Source organism: Procambarus clarkii, chromosome 33 (assembly GCF_040958095.1).
Source record: "Procambarus clarkii isolate CNS0578487 chromosome 33, FALCON_Pclarkii_2.0, whole genome shotgun sequence".
NCBI lineage: Eukaryota > Metazoa > Arthropoda > Malacostraca > Decapoda > Cambaridae > Procambarus > Procambarus clarkii.
The window spans coordinates 32,132,578-32,146,689 of NC_091182.1; the positions used below are offsets into that span (position 1 = coordinate 32,132,578).

The 14,112-nt window shown below is 45.8% G+C and overlaps 1 protein-coding gene across 1 annotated transcript in view; it reads right to left on the reverse strand.

The window, feature by feature from the left end:
* The window catches only part of LOC123765292 (protein rolling stone), a 99,709-nt gene extending 90,886 nt beyond the window's left edge, over positions 1-8,823 (reverse strand). Inside the window, exon 1 of the mRNA XM_069335526.1 lies at positions 8,731-8,823. The gene's annotated coding sequence lies outside the window, so the exon portion shown is untranslated. The remainder of the gene's footprint in view (positions 1-8,730) is intronic.
* Positions 8,824-14,112: the final 5,289 nt, after the last annotated feature.

The following is a 14,112-nucleotide window of genomic DNA, read 5'->3' on the forward strand; positions in this document are numbered from 1 at the left end:
CTCACTAACTTGTCGGATGTGTCTATAGCCAAGGCGAAATTCCCCACTGACTATATCACATTGTCCGCTCCACAACCTCTTGGGAACAGACAATGTTTGCTATGTCTACTAGTTTTGTTCTCCGTCTCATTACCTACGTGGGAGGAGGGGGCGCGTCCTTAATTATCCCGTCTATCTCCTCGTTAAAAGTCCAAAGTATTAGAAATTTAACTCTCTTTCCTTGCCACTGTTGCTGTTTTGTTCTATCCCTTATAGTTGAGTCTTGTTACATTTGACTTATTCTTCCCTAGTCCGTCAATTGTGTGGTGGGGATTGTAAATCGACACTACCACTGCCTTCGTGTCTTCACCTGTTGCTATTCCTAGTACGTACTCACATTAGCTTATTTCTCCGTCATAATTATAATACTCCATGCCAAAGCAGATGTAGCAACAGAGATACACCACCTCTATCCGGTCTTCATATATTGATATCCACTTGTGAAGACTACATTTCCGGTAATACTTGACAGTTTCGTTTCCGTTACTACAATAATGTCTAGATGTTCTTCTGCCACCTTTAGCTGGAATGTTGTTGTTGTTTTAGATTCAGCTACTTAGAACAAAAGTTCCAAAGTAGCACGGGCTATGGCGAGCCCGTAGTGGACTTACCTGGCACAGGAGCGGGGCTGTAACTGACCTTTTAGCTGGAACACCGCCCCTTTATTTAACCTGTGTGCGTTGTATGCTATTCCTCACTTCTGAGCTGCTTTTGTTTTCCCGGATGGGGTAGTTGCCCCTCTCGCTGCATTTCACTGTATGGCTGAGATACATGATGATCTAATCACTCCTGCCTACTCCTTTGTGTATGAGCCTCGTCGAGCTGGGCAGCCCCGCTGGTTCCCTCTGGTGTTAGGCTGGCTTATTCTAGTACACGGTGGGCGCCATTTTCCGCTCTCGTTGGATTATGTTCCCGTGTAGTGGTTGTGGGGCAGCCGATACCTGCTCTCCTGCTGGACTGTACGCTGTGTGTTCTAGTAAACTATTGTATCTAAGCTTGGTGGGAGGGAGGACTGGGGAGGAGGAGGAGATGTGATGCAGAAGAGAATCTTCTTGATCTTAAGAACAAATCCACAACGGCCGTGACGAGGATTCGAACCTGCGTCCGGGAGCATCCCAGGTCTTCTTGATCTTCCTTCGCCCACTTCTATTCATCCTCTGCTTTCTCTACAATCATTCCATTCATCCTCTGCTACCTCTACACTACTTCCTCTTTTCATCCTCCATCATCCACACTTCACCCGTCATTACCAACACCATCCTACTCCCCCCTCATCCTACACGCCAGAAAATCTATCACCCCTCTGATCTATCACACCCCCCCCCCCAACGACCCCCCACCCGGCCGTCACCTCTCTCAACAGCCAAATCACCTCCCAGCTAACGACCTGCCAAAGTGCCTAACTGCCCACTATGGGTGATTTAGGATTCTCGATTAAGTATCCGTCTCGATTACCCGGCATGGGGTCGAGTCATTAGTAGGGCGATACTGAGCGGCTACAGGCACGGTTATGTGGGGCGTGCTGAGCGCTTCGAAGTGCCACCCGTGCCAAGGACGAGATAGACCCGTGCCACGGACGAAATAGACCCGTGCCACGGACAGGGGATAGTAAGTCATTCCCCCCCCCCCAATCCCTATCCCTCCACCCTATGGTTAACCTCGATCAAGGAGCTGATCTCTCTTAAAACTCCAGTTCAGGCAAACATGGAGGGATTTTGGTGAGGGAGTGGAGGGAGGGATTCATCAACGGAGGGAGAGGGATTGATGAAGGGAGGGAAGGTCAGGATAAATTGACTGGAGGATAAATTGATGGATGAATGGATGAGTTTCTGTTTGCAAACAGGAAGGGAAGGAACGGGCATATAAGTACGTACGTGTGTGTGTGTGTGTGTGTGTGTGTGTGTGTGTGTGTGTGTGTGTGTGTGTGTGTGTGTGTGTGTGTGTGTGTGTGTGTGTGTGTGCGCGTGTGTGTATTTACTATTTGTGCCTGCAGAATCGAGCTATTAGCTCTTGGACCCCTGGTTGATACCTGGTTGATGGGGTTCTGGGAGTTCTTCTACTCCCCAAGCCCGGCCCGAGGCCAGGCTTGACTTGTGAGAGTTTGGTCCACCAGGCTGTTGCTTGGAGTGGCCCGCAGGCCCACATACCCACTACAGCCCGGTTGGTCCGGCACTCCTTGGAGGAATAAATCTAGTTTCCTCTTGAAAATGTCCACGGTTGTTCCGGCAATATTTCTTATGCTTGCTGGGAGGACGTTGAACAACCGCGGACCTCTGATGTTTATACAGTGTTCTCTGATTGTGCCTATGGCACCTCTGCTCTTCACTGGTTCTATTCTACATTTTCTTCCGCCTTTTTAACCAATATATTTTCCCCTCTATTATGTCTACTACATATATTTCTCTCTAACCCACGAATATCCCCAGGAAGCAGCTCGAAGCAGCTGTCTAACTCCCAGGTACCTATTTACTGCTAGGTGAACAGAGGGCATCAGGGTGAAAGAGACTGTCAGGGTGAAAGGACAGACTTGAACAGATTTGTTCAAATTTGAATTTCAGACATTGAATTCAGATTCAGACATTGAATTCAGATTTCAGATTTGAATTTCAGACAGGGTGAAAGAGAGATTTGTTTCCGCCTCCACCGGGGATCGAACCCGGAACCCTAGGATTACGACCACCGAGCGCTGTCCACTCAACCTCAACCGTATGTGTGTTAGGTTGTTAAACACAAGGGAGTGTACCTGACTCCAGCTGTTTGAACACCATTACTGAGCCCTCTCGTCCGTGTGAGACGAAAGACTCCCACACAAGGCAAAATTTGCCTCTGATAATAGATATGTCCCCCTCCCCCCCCACGATACATGTACACATCCATGGTACACAAGCCTTCTCACCCCCCCCCCCCCCCCCTCTAGGACACAGCTAATCAGCAAGCGCTCAGCACTGCTCAGCACCTTATGAAGGCACCTACGGAGGAAATACACCAACAATACTCAAAATACACCAGAAGAGGAGGATGATAACTTATCAAACATACACACACATTCATTGACTCATTCATTCACACACTCAAGGACTCTTCACTCGCTGTTTTCTACAGTGACTGCTGCTGTTTCTTCACCTTTTGTTGACTTGATTTCGTCTGTAAATAATTTTTTGTTTAAATCTTGATAAATCTTATCTTGAGGTGATTTCGGGACTTAGCGTCCCCGCGGCCCGGTCGTCGACCAGGTCTCCAGGTTGCTGGACTGGTCAACCAGGCTGTTGGACGCGGCTGCTCGCAGCCTGATGTATGAGTCACAGCTTGGTTGATCAGGTATCCTTTGGAGGTGCTTATCCAGTTCTCCTTTGAACACTGTGAGGGGTCGGCCAGTTATGTCCCTTATGTGTAGTGGAAGCGTGTTGAACAGTCTCGGGCCTCTGATGTTGATAGACTTCTCTCTCAGAGTACCTGTTGCATCTCTGCTTTTCAACGGGAGTATTCTGCACATCCTGCCATGCCTCCTGGTCTCATGTGGTGTTATTTCTGTGTGCAAGTTTGGGACCAGCCCCTCTACTATTTTTCATGTGTAAATTATTATGTATCTCTCCCGCCTGCGCTCAAGGGAGTACAGATTTAGGCTCTTTAGTCGGTCCCAGTAGTTTAGATGTTTTACTGAGTGGATTCTAGCAGTAAAGGATCTCTGCACGCTCTCCAGGTCAGCAATTTCTCCAGCTTTGAAAGGGGCTGTCATTGTGCAGCAGTACTCCACTCTAGAGAGCACAAGCGTCTTGAAAAGTATCATCATCGGTATAGCATCTCTAGTGTGAAAATTTTTTGTTATCCAACCTATCATTTTCCACGCAGTTGTGACGGCTACTTTATTGTGTTCTTTAAAGGTAAGGTCTTCCGACATGAGTACACCCAGATCCTTTACATTGCCTTTTCGTTCTATGTTATGATTTGCCTGAGTTTTGTACGTGGTTTCTGTTTTTATATTTTTTTCCCGTAGCGCAAGAGCTGGAACTTATCTTCATTAACACCATATTATTTTCTGTAGACCATTGAAAGACCTGATTTAAATCTGATTGGAGGTTTGCTGCACTCTCTCTCTTGTCTACTCATAAAAATCCTAGTGTCATCTACAAAGGATGATACAGTGCTATAGGTTGTGTTCTTGTCTAAGTCCGATATGAGGATGAGAATAAAATACCGGATCAAGCACAGTACCTTGTGTCAAATTGTCTGGATTTGTTTGACTGTGGAATAAGAACTTGATTTTTATTTTTAGAGTTTATTACTTGCCTTACCTGCGTATATATATATTACTGATATCAGTATTTTCCACTTCGAAAATATTGTTCCGTAAATCGTCTCTCTCTCTCCGTCTAGACTTGATTTCCAATTAAAACTTTCCCTATACGTTAAACTGTCCTCATATACTTCAACCTGCCTCTTTTTGTGTGCAAATAATTCCAGTTCTTCATAGTTTAATATAAATGTAGAGTCATACAGGGCCTCCACACAGTGGCTGGAACAGCTCGGCTTAAACCAATGTAGATAATATTAACAACTTCATAACACACTGCAGAAGAGACAACCATTAAAACAAGAGAGAGACGGGCAAGGTACTCTATGACCAATAAAACATAGATGGGATTCGAACGCATTTCTTTTGATCGCATATATTAAATAGGACCTTGCTATTTTGATCCGAAAAAAAAACTTGAGTTGTTTACGCAAGAGCAAGTTATTAAAACTCAAAATGAAAATAAAAATCCAAAAAATTTAGGATGAAGTATTTCTCAGCGTCCTTAAAGAATGTTAAAAATGAGCTTTGCCAGACTTTGTCATGTAGATTTAAGCCATTGTTAGAGAACAGTAATCAAAGAATTGAAGAGGGATGCGAATGTTTTTCTCACTTCTCCCTAAGCCTCCATGTCTCTTTCTCTCTCTCTCTGAGTAGAGGTTTGTGACGTTAAAGATGCCAAAGCTAGAAGGTAGAAAACAAGAGGCGATATGATCACTACGTACAAGATAGTAAGAGGAATCGACAAACTACACCACCACCACCACCTGTCTCTCCCATACACACACTACACCACCACCACCTGTCTCTCCCATACACACACTACACCACCACCACCTGTCTCTCCCACACACACTACACCACCACCACCACCTGTCTCTCCCACACACACACTACACCACCACCACCTGTCTCTCCCACACACACTACACCACCACCACCACCTGTCTCTCCCACACACTACACCACCACCACCACCTGTTTCTCCCACACACACTACACCACCACCACCACCTGTCTCTCCCACACACACACTACACCACCACCACCTGTCTCTCCCACACACACTACACCACCACCACCACCTGTCTCTCCCACACACTACACCACCACCACCTGTCTCTCCCACACACACTACACCACCACCACCACCTGTCTCTCCCACACACTACACCACCACCACCACCTGTTTCTCCCACACACACACTACACCACCACCACCTGTCTCTCCCACACACACACTACACCACCACCACCTGTCTCTCCCACACACACTACATCACCACTACCTGTCTCTCCCACACACACTACACCACCACCACCTGTCTCTCCCACACACACTACACCACCACCACCTGTCTCTCCCACACACACACTACACCACCACCACCACCTGTCTCTCCCACACACACTACACCACCACCACCACCACCTGTCTCTCCCACACACACACTACACCACCACCACCTGTTTCTCCCACACACACTACACCACCACCACCACCTGTTTCTCCCACACACACACTACACCACCACCACCTGTCTCTCCCACACACTACACCACCACCACCACCTGTTTCTCCCACACACACACTACACCACCACCACCTGTCTCTCCCACACACACACTACACCACCACCACCTGTCTCTCCCACACACACACTACACCACCACCACCTGTCTCTCCCACACACACACTACACCACCACCACCTGTCTCTCCCACACACACTACATCACCACTACCTGTCTCTCCCACACACACTACACCACCACCACCTGTCTCTCCCACACACACTACACCACCACCACCACCACCTGTCTCTCCCACACACACACTACACCACCACCTGTCCCTCCCACACACACTACACCACCACCACCTGTCTCTCCCACACACACTACACCACCACCACCTGTCTCTCCCACACACACTACACCACCACCACCACCTGTCTCTCCCACACACACACCACCACCACCACCTGTCTCTCCCACACACACACCACCACCACCACCTGTCTCTCCCACACACACACACCACCAGTCTCTCCCACACACACTACACCACCACCACCAGTCTCTCCCACATACACTACACCACCACCACCTGTCTCTCCCACACACACACCACCACCACCACCTGTCTCTCCCACACACACAAAACCACCACCTGTCTCTCCCACACACACACCACCACCACCTGTCTCTCCCACACACACACCACCACCACCTGTCTCTCCCACACACACACCACCACCACCACCTATCTCTCCCACACACACACCACCACCACCACCTGTCTCTCCCACACACACACACCACCAGTCTCTCCCACACACACTACACCACCACCACCTGTCTCTCCCACACACACTACACCACCACCTGTCTCCCCCACACACACTACACCACCACCACCTGTCTCTCCCACGCACACACTACACCACCACCACCACCTGTCTCTCCCACGCACACACTACACCACCACCACCACCACCTGTCTCTCCCACACACACACTACACCACCACCTGTCTCTCCCACACACACACACTACACCACCACCACCTGTCTCTCCCACACACACACTACACCACCACCACCACCAGTCTCTCACATACACACTACACCACCACCTGTCTCTCCCACACACACACCACCACCACCACCTGTCTCTCCCACACACACTACCACCACCTGTCTCTCCCACACACACACTACCACCACCTGTCTCTCCCACACACACACACTACCACCACCTGTCTCTCCCACACACACTACACCACCACCACCTGTCTCTCCCACACACACACTACACCACCACCACCTGTCTCTCCCACATACTACACCACCACCACCTGTCTCTCCCACACACTACACCACCACCACCTGTCTCTCCCACACACACTACACCACCACCACCTGTCTCTCCCACACACACACACTACACCACCACCACCTGTCTCTCCCACACACACTACACCACCACCACCTGTCTCTCCCACACACACTACACCACCACCACCACCTGTCTCTCCCACACACACACACTACACCACCACCACCTGTCTCTCCCACACACACTACACCACCACCACCTGTCTTTCCCATACACACACTACACCACCACCACCTGTCTCTTCCACACACACTTCACCACTACCACCTGTCTCTCCCACACACTACACCACCACCTGTCTCTCCCACACACACACTACACCACCACCTGTCTCTCCCACACACACTACACCACCACCACCACCTGTCTCTCCCACACACACACTACACCACCACCTCCTGTCTCTCCCACACATACACCACCACCACCACCTGTCTCTCCCACACACACACTACACCACCACCTCCTGTCTCTCCCACACATACACTACCCCACCACCTGTGTCTCCCTCACACACACTACACCACCACCACCTGTCTCTCCCACACACACTCTACACCACCACCTGTCTCTCCCATACACACTACACCACCACCTGTCTCTCCCACACACTACACCACCACCACCACCTGTCTCTCCCACACACACTCTACACCACCACCACCACCTGTCTCTCCCACACACACACTACACCACCACCACCTGTCTCTCCCACACACACTCTACACCACCACCTGTCTCTCCCACACACACACTACACCACCACCACCTGTCTCTCCCACACACACAATACACCACCACCACCTGTCTCTCCCACACACACACTACACCACCACCACCTGTCTCTCCCACACACACAATACACCACCACCAACACCACCTGTCTCTCCCCCACACACTCTACACCACCACCTGTCTCCCACACACACACACTACACCACCACCTGTCTCTCCCACACACACTACACCACCACCTGTCTCTCCCACACACACACTCCGCCCTTACCCTCAGGAAAAGTCACCTATCTATACTAGGTTACACACAGAACTTGCGAAATATCGTCAGTATGCAAAGAAAGTTCTTTTGCCTCACCCACAGCCATGAAGTAACTTTATAATCTCTATTTAAACAAAATGTGCAACATTGTCAACATTTAACAACACTTTTTTTCTCGAAAATTCACTGTCATGTCTAGTTCAAATTATGTACTCAAAAACAATTTTTGTCATATTGATAAATAGTTTTTAACCACAAGTTCTAAATCTCGAAATTCTAAATCTTTAGTAATCGTCTCAAAATGGCAATGATTTAAAAGATACTCATTTGAACATCTATTATTATGTATACTTTATCGTCAATTTCATTCATAAATAATACCCAGTATAAACATTTGTATTCATTTTATTGAATATTTAACCCTGCAAAAAAAAAATCGGGAACACGAGGATTCGTAGATATTAATATGAAAAGGGAAATGAAATATTAATTTGTCAGACCCACCTGAGCATGTAACTAGGGGGCAGGGAGCGTGGAATACAAGTCCCCGGGAGCGAGAATGTGTCCCCTACGGACTAAGCACCCAATCACTTGTGTGACAAGTGTGGCAGAGGCAGAGAAGCACATGTAAACACCGGAGTGTAACCGCGCACGCGCACAAGGTTGCTCTGTTGTCATTTACCCTTAACTTTGTACGTGTCGAATATTACATTGACAGTGATAGGACGAGTTGTAAAATACGTTACCAATAATGCTGCATCAGTTGAAGCTATATTTTGTTTTTATTAGCGAGAATGACAATATTATTGACAAACGGGTAAATCTTTTAGTTTTCAACTCTTGGCAACTTTTGTGGGTAACTCCGCCCCCTTTGTCCTCATAAGCCCCGCCTACTTATACTCACAACAACAACGGCATTCACAGTGTGCGTTAATAGGCAGAAGAGATAAGTTTGTAGAAATAGCCTAAGCTACTCTATCCCATTGAGATGTATTTTTTTTTCTTGTCTCAATAAACATACTTGAACTTGAACTTGTAACTTTGTAAAAATACAAAACGAAAAAATCCATATTAACGAAAATGAGTCAAGTTACAACAGACCATTTAACAGCTTACATAAGGCATATATACTACCTGCCTGTAAGGCTCGATTTGCCTAATAAGTCAAGTTTTCCTGAATTTATATGTATTTTTCAATACTTTTTTTCTTATGAAATGATAAAGCTATCCATTTCATTATGTAAAAGTTATTTTTTTTTTAAATTTGAGTTAAAACTAACACAGATATATGACCGAACCTAACCAGCCCTACCTAACCTAACCTAACCTATCTTAACCTAACCTAAACTAACACAATTAAGTCAATAATTTATGTTCTTAATATAATATAATAATAATAATTCAAATAAACTAATTGGAAACAATTTATTGAAAATAAAGAAAACCATTCGACCTATTAGGCAAATCGGGCCTTGCATAGTAGGCCGAGAAGTGTGTTCTGGCTACTAGGTACAACATATATATAAGTGTGTGTGTGTGTGTATGTATATATAAATGATTAAACCACCCACCAGAAAATGATGAGACGACGACGTTTCGGTCCGTCCTGGACCATTCTCAAGTCGATTGTGATGGAAACGGCTTCACATCAGAGCTGAGTCGACAAGATGGCATCTGTGTAGAGTAGAGGCAGGAAAGATTATTTTAGAAGAAGACCAATCAATAGGATGATTAAGAGTCCCTAACATGACAGAAGAGAGCATTGTTTGTGTCTGCAGACTTAACACTTCTTTTGTGCTCCTTAAGTCTGTCATTAAGTGTACGGTCAGTTTCCCCACAGTCTTGGAGAGGACAAGATGAACAGGAAATAGAGTAGACATTAGCAGCAGGAGCAGTGTGAACCAGATTACTATGAAGAGTGTTAGTTTGTCGAAAGGTGAGCTTTATGTCAAGAGGACGAAGGGTATTAGCGAGATTTTTGAGTTCAGATATGAAGGGAAGGCAGCGCATAGTACTAGTAGTATTGTGCTGCACTGATTTATTTACAGTACAATAAATTATTTACAGTACAGTTGATAAAAATGTAAGGGTTAACCAAAGCGAGAGAAAGATTTGTATATAAAGTTCATTTCTGAATCAAGAAACTGAGGGTCGCTGATGCGTAGAGCGCGGAGGAAGAGAGAGACGAGGACACTTTTCTTAACAGAAGGAGGAAAAAAGTGAATGTACATGTCACTATGCATGGGTCTGCGGTACACAGAGAAAGAGAGACCGTACACAGAGCTGTGAACGTCAAGAAAAGGAAGGCGGGAGTTAGATTCCCATTCAAGGGAATCGACTTGAGAATGGTCCAGGACGGACCGAAACGTCGTCGTCCCTTCAACTTCTAGTGTGTGGTCTGGTCAACATTCCCATTCAACTTTGAAATGGATAGAAGGAGCCAGATTGTTAACAGAGGAGAGGAAAGGCTGGAAAAGACTAAGGTCATGAGGCCATAAAGCAAAAATGTCATCAACTTGACGACATTTTTTATAAATGTTTTTAGGCAAACATCCAAAGATTTGAAGTTTAGAATTTTGCAACATAAATACTCTGTAAGACTTGCCCAATTGTCTAATGCTTTGTTTGTTCATTTGTCTGAAAGTTCTCACCAAATTGACTTCTTTTATAATGACTTGTAAAATCATGTTCAATAGAAACATTATTGAATCTGCTTTAATACAGATTACGAAATCATGTAATTTGAATATTAGAAGTGATTTGTATAATTTAGATCCATTTTTGATTGATCAGTTAAGGGTCAATTTGAGTGGGATAATTGATACATATTTATCTCAATAATACCTTATTAACATGCAGGCGATGAGTCACAATAACGTGGCTGAAGTATGTTGACCAGACCACACACTAGAAATTGAAGGGACGACGACGTTTCGGTCCGTCCTGGACCATTCTCAAGTCGAAACGTCGTCATCCCTTCAATTTCTAGTGTGTGGTCTGGTCAACCTTATTAACATCTCCTTATCTCATTAAAGATATTGTTTTTCGCCTCATTCCTGCCAATATATCCACGTCACTCAATTGTAAATCCATCCTTCTGAAAATGTATTATTAAATACGAAAGTACCTAAGGAAATTCCCTGTCTTAATCCTTCCTCCGTGGTCTGACATTGTTATATTGTTCATCAAGTGTTGTTGTTTTAGATTCCGCTACTTGGAACAAAAAGTTACAAGTAGCACGGGCTACAGTGAGCCCGTAGTGGACTTACCTGGCACAGGTGCGGGGCAGTAACTTCTTTTTCTTCGTGATTGATTGATGAAGATTAAGCCACCCAACAGGTGGCACGGGCATGAATAGCCCGTAAGTGGTGGCCCTTTTGAGCCACTACCAGTATCATTAGCTGATACTGGAGATCTGTGGCGGTGCGACTGCACCCTGCGTGACGGGAGATGTCTCCCGTCTTTTTCTTCGTGATTGATTGATGAAGATTAAGCCACCCAACAGGTGGCACGGGCATGAATAGCCCGTAAGTGGTGGCCCTTTTGAGCCATTTATCAGTATCAAGAGATGATACTGGAGATCTGTGGAGGTGCGACTGCACCCTGCGTGACGGGAGATGTCTCCCGTGTTTTTTCTTCGTGATTGACACACACATATATACATGAATGAGGTTGAGACGAATGAGGTGAGGATGTGGACGGGTGCGTACGCTAGGGAGCGTGGCTATGGGTGGCGTCTGGCCAGGTGGGTGCCGCGGGCTGAGACACCCTGGCTACCCTGCACGGAATTGATGCTGCTTATTGCTGCATCACCATAGTTGTGCGTACTCTATAGGACTCTTAAGTACTTGCTCTCTCTCTCTCTCACTCAGCCTCCTTCTCTCTCTCTCTCTGTACTCACCTAGCTGTGATTGCGAGGGTTGATCTTCATCTCATGGGTCCGGCTTTCCAGTCTCCAATCGACTCGTGCGATGGTTTCCGAGTCATTTTGTATGTCATATCTATCTTTGGAACTATTTGTATGTACATTTACCTAGCTGTGTCTGCGTAGTCGGGATTCACCTCCTAGTACCCGCCTTTCCAGCTTTCAGTCATCTCCAGAAATAACTTTGAATCTACACGAGTCCCGCCATATAAACTTTTGAAATTGTATTTGGAGCATAACTTTTATTTTTAGCGTCTCTACTTGTACAGGGCTTCAATAGTACGGTGCTGGAACTGTACAGATAAAAGTTTACGGCGAGGTGTCCTTCCAGATCGCTGAACGCAGACCCCATCTAATTATTATTTCTAAACCTAACTCGAACAAATTTAGGCCGTCTGCTTTGCTGAGTACTTCATCAAACAGGAACCAAAAGACTCGTGTAGCCTTTCTTGATTGATGATTGATGAAGATTAAGCCACCCAAAAGGTGGCACGGGCATGAATAGCCCGTAAGTGGTGGCCCTTTTGAGCCATTACCAGTATCAAGAGTTGATACTGGAGATCTGTGGAGGTGCGACTGCACCCTGCGTGACGGGAGATGTCTCCCCCGTGGCCTTTCTTGATCTTCAAGCTGCTTTTGACAGAGTTCCCTGTTAACTCATCCTGGAATACTTAGCTTATTTTGGGAATCGGGGAGATTTATTGTCGAGCATTAAGGGGCATTATATTATTATATAGCAACTGTAGCAATTATATTAAGAGTCTTATTTACTGATTTAAACCTTGTCTGATTTACCTGAGGGCTAATAACACTAGTGGCCTCGACGAGGATAGGAAGCCGGCGGCTTGTCGAAGGTTCTCCCAATTTGCCTTGATGTTTTCAAGGTGAAATTTAAACTCGTGTCCGAAGCTAGACACAAATACAATAAAATTATTAAGGATGGTAACAGAGTCCATTTCATGTGGTCTCCATCTCATGTTGGCCTCCGAATGCATGATAGAGCTGATAAGTTAGCCAAAGAATCTGTCTTTAAAGGAGCCGTTGAGTGTAACCTTGGATTGTCAATGAGCAATCTGAGAGCAACAGTATACCGAGAACTTCAAGATCTTGTAGATCTGAGGCAAAGTGAAATTGACACCAGTAATTCCATCTATCATCATACTATCATGCAAGAGGAGCCACACATCTATCGATCATCCAATAAAATTAGCAGACTTCTTGATGTTACTACTGCTCGGCTTAGACTCGGTTACAAGTATCTCTGGGAATTCTCATTATCTGCTGATGTAGGCCTGACCAAATGTAAACTGTGTCAACAAAATTATTCGCACACCCTCCGTCACTATGTGATGGAGTGCGAAAAGATACGTGAATTTAGAGACAATTCTATAACCAATGTTCCAGCGATGTGTAAATATTTCATTTAAAATGACCTGCTACCAGAAATTTTAGCCAAATATCCCCAGTTTGCTAACTGTAGGTAGTAACTGAGTGATTGTAACCTATCCACCGCTGCCCACTGGATGGGGGGCGGTGTGCAGGACAAACATATAAATTTTGACACTAGCTCTCCACATATGTCAGTTGCTTAATTTAGAATCTGTACTTGAGGTCGATCTCGAACCCATTGTTGATGTGACGACTTATATTGAATTTTGTAACTAGCTCATCAAGATTGTAACTTGCTTAGCTAAATGAATTGTGGGGTTCAGTCCCTGAGCCCATTATGTGCCTCTGTAACCTGTAACGTTTCCATTGTTACGTAAAGTATGGTGACAAATAAACACAGACACTAAGATACTATATATATATATTTGGTCGAATATACAGAAGTACACAGGTGATACTTTGGTGTGAGTTGAGCGCACTGAGCGTCGGTACAGTATCTCGCAAGTGTCTGCTCTAGACCACACTTGAAAGTAGACTAGTTAATGTTTGCTATTCTGCTGCTTATATGCTCG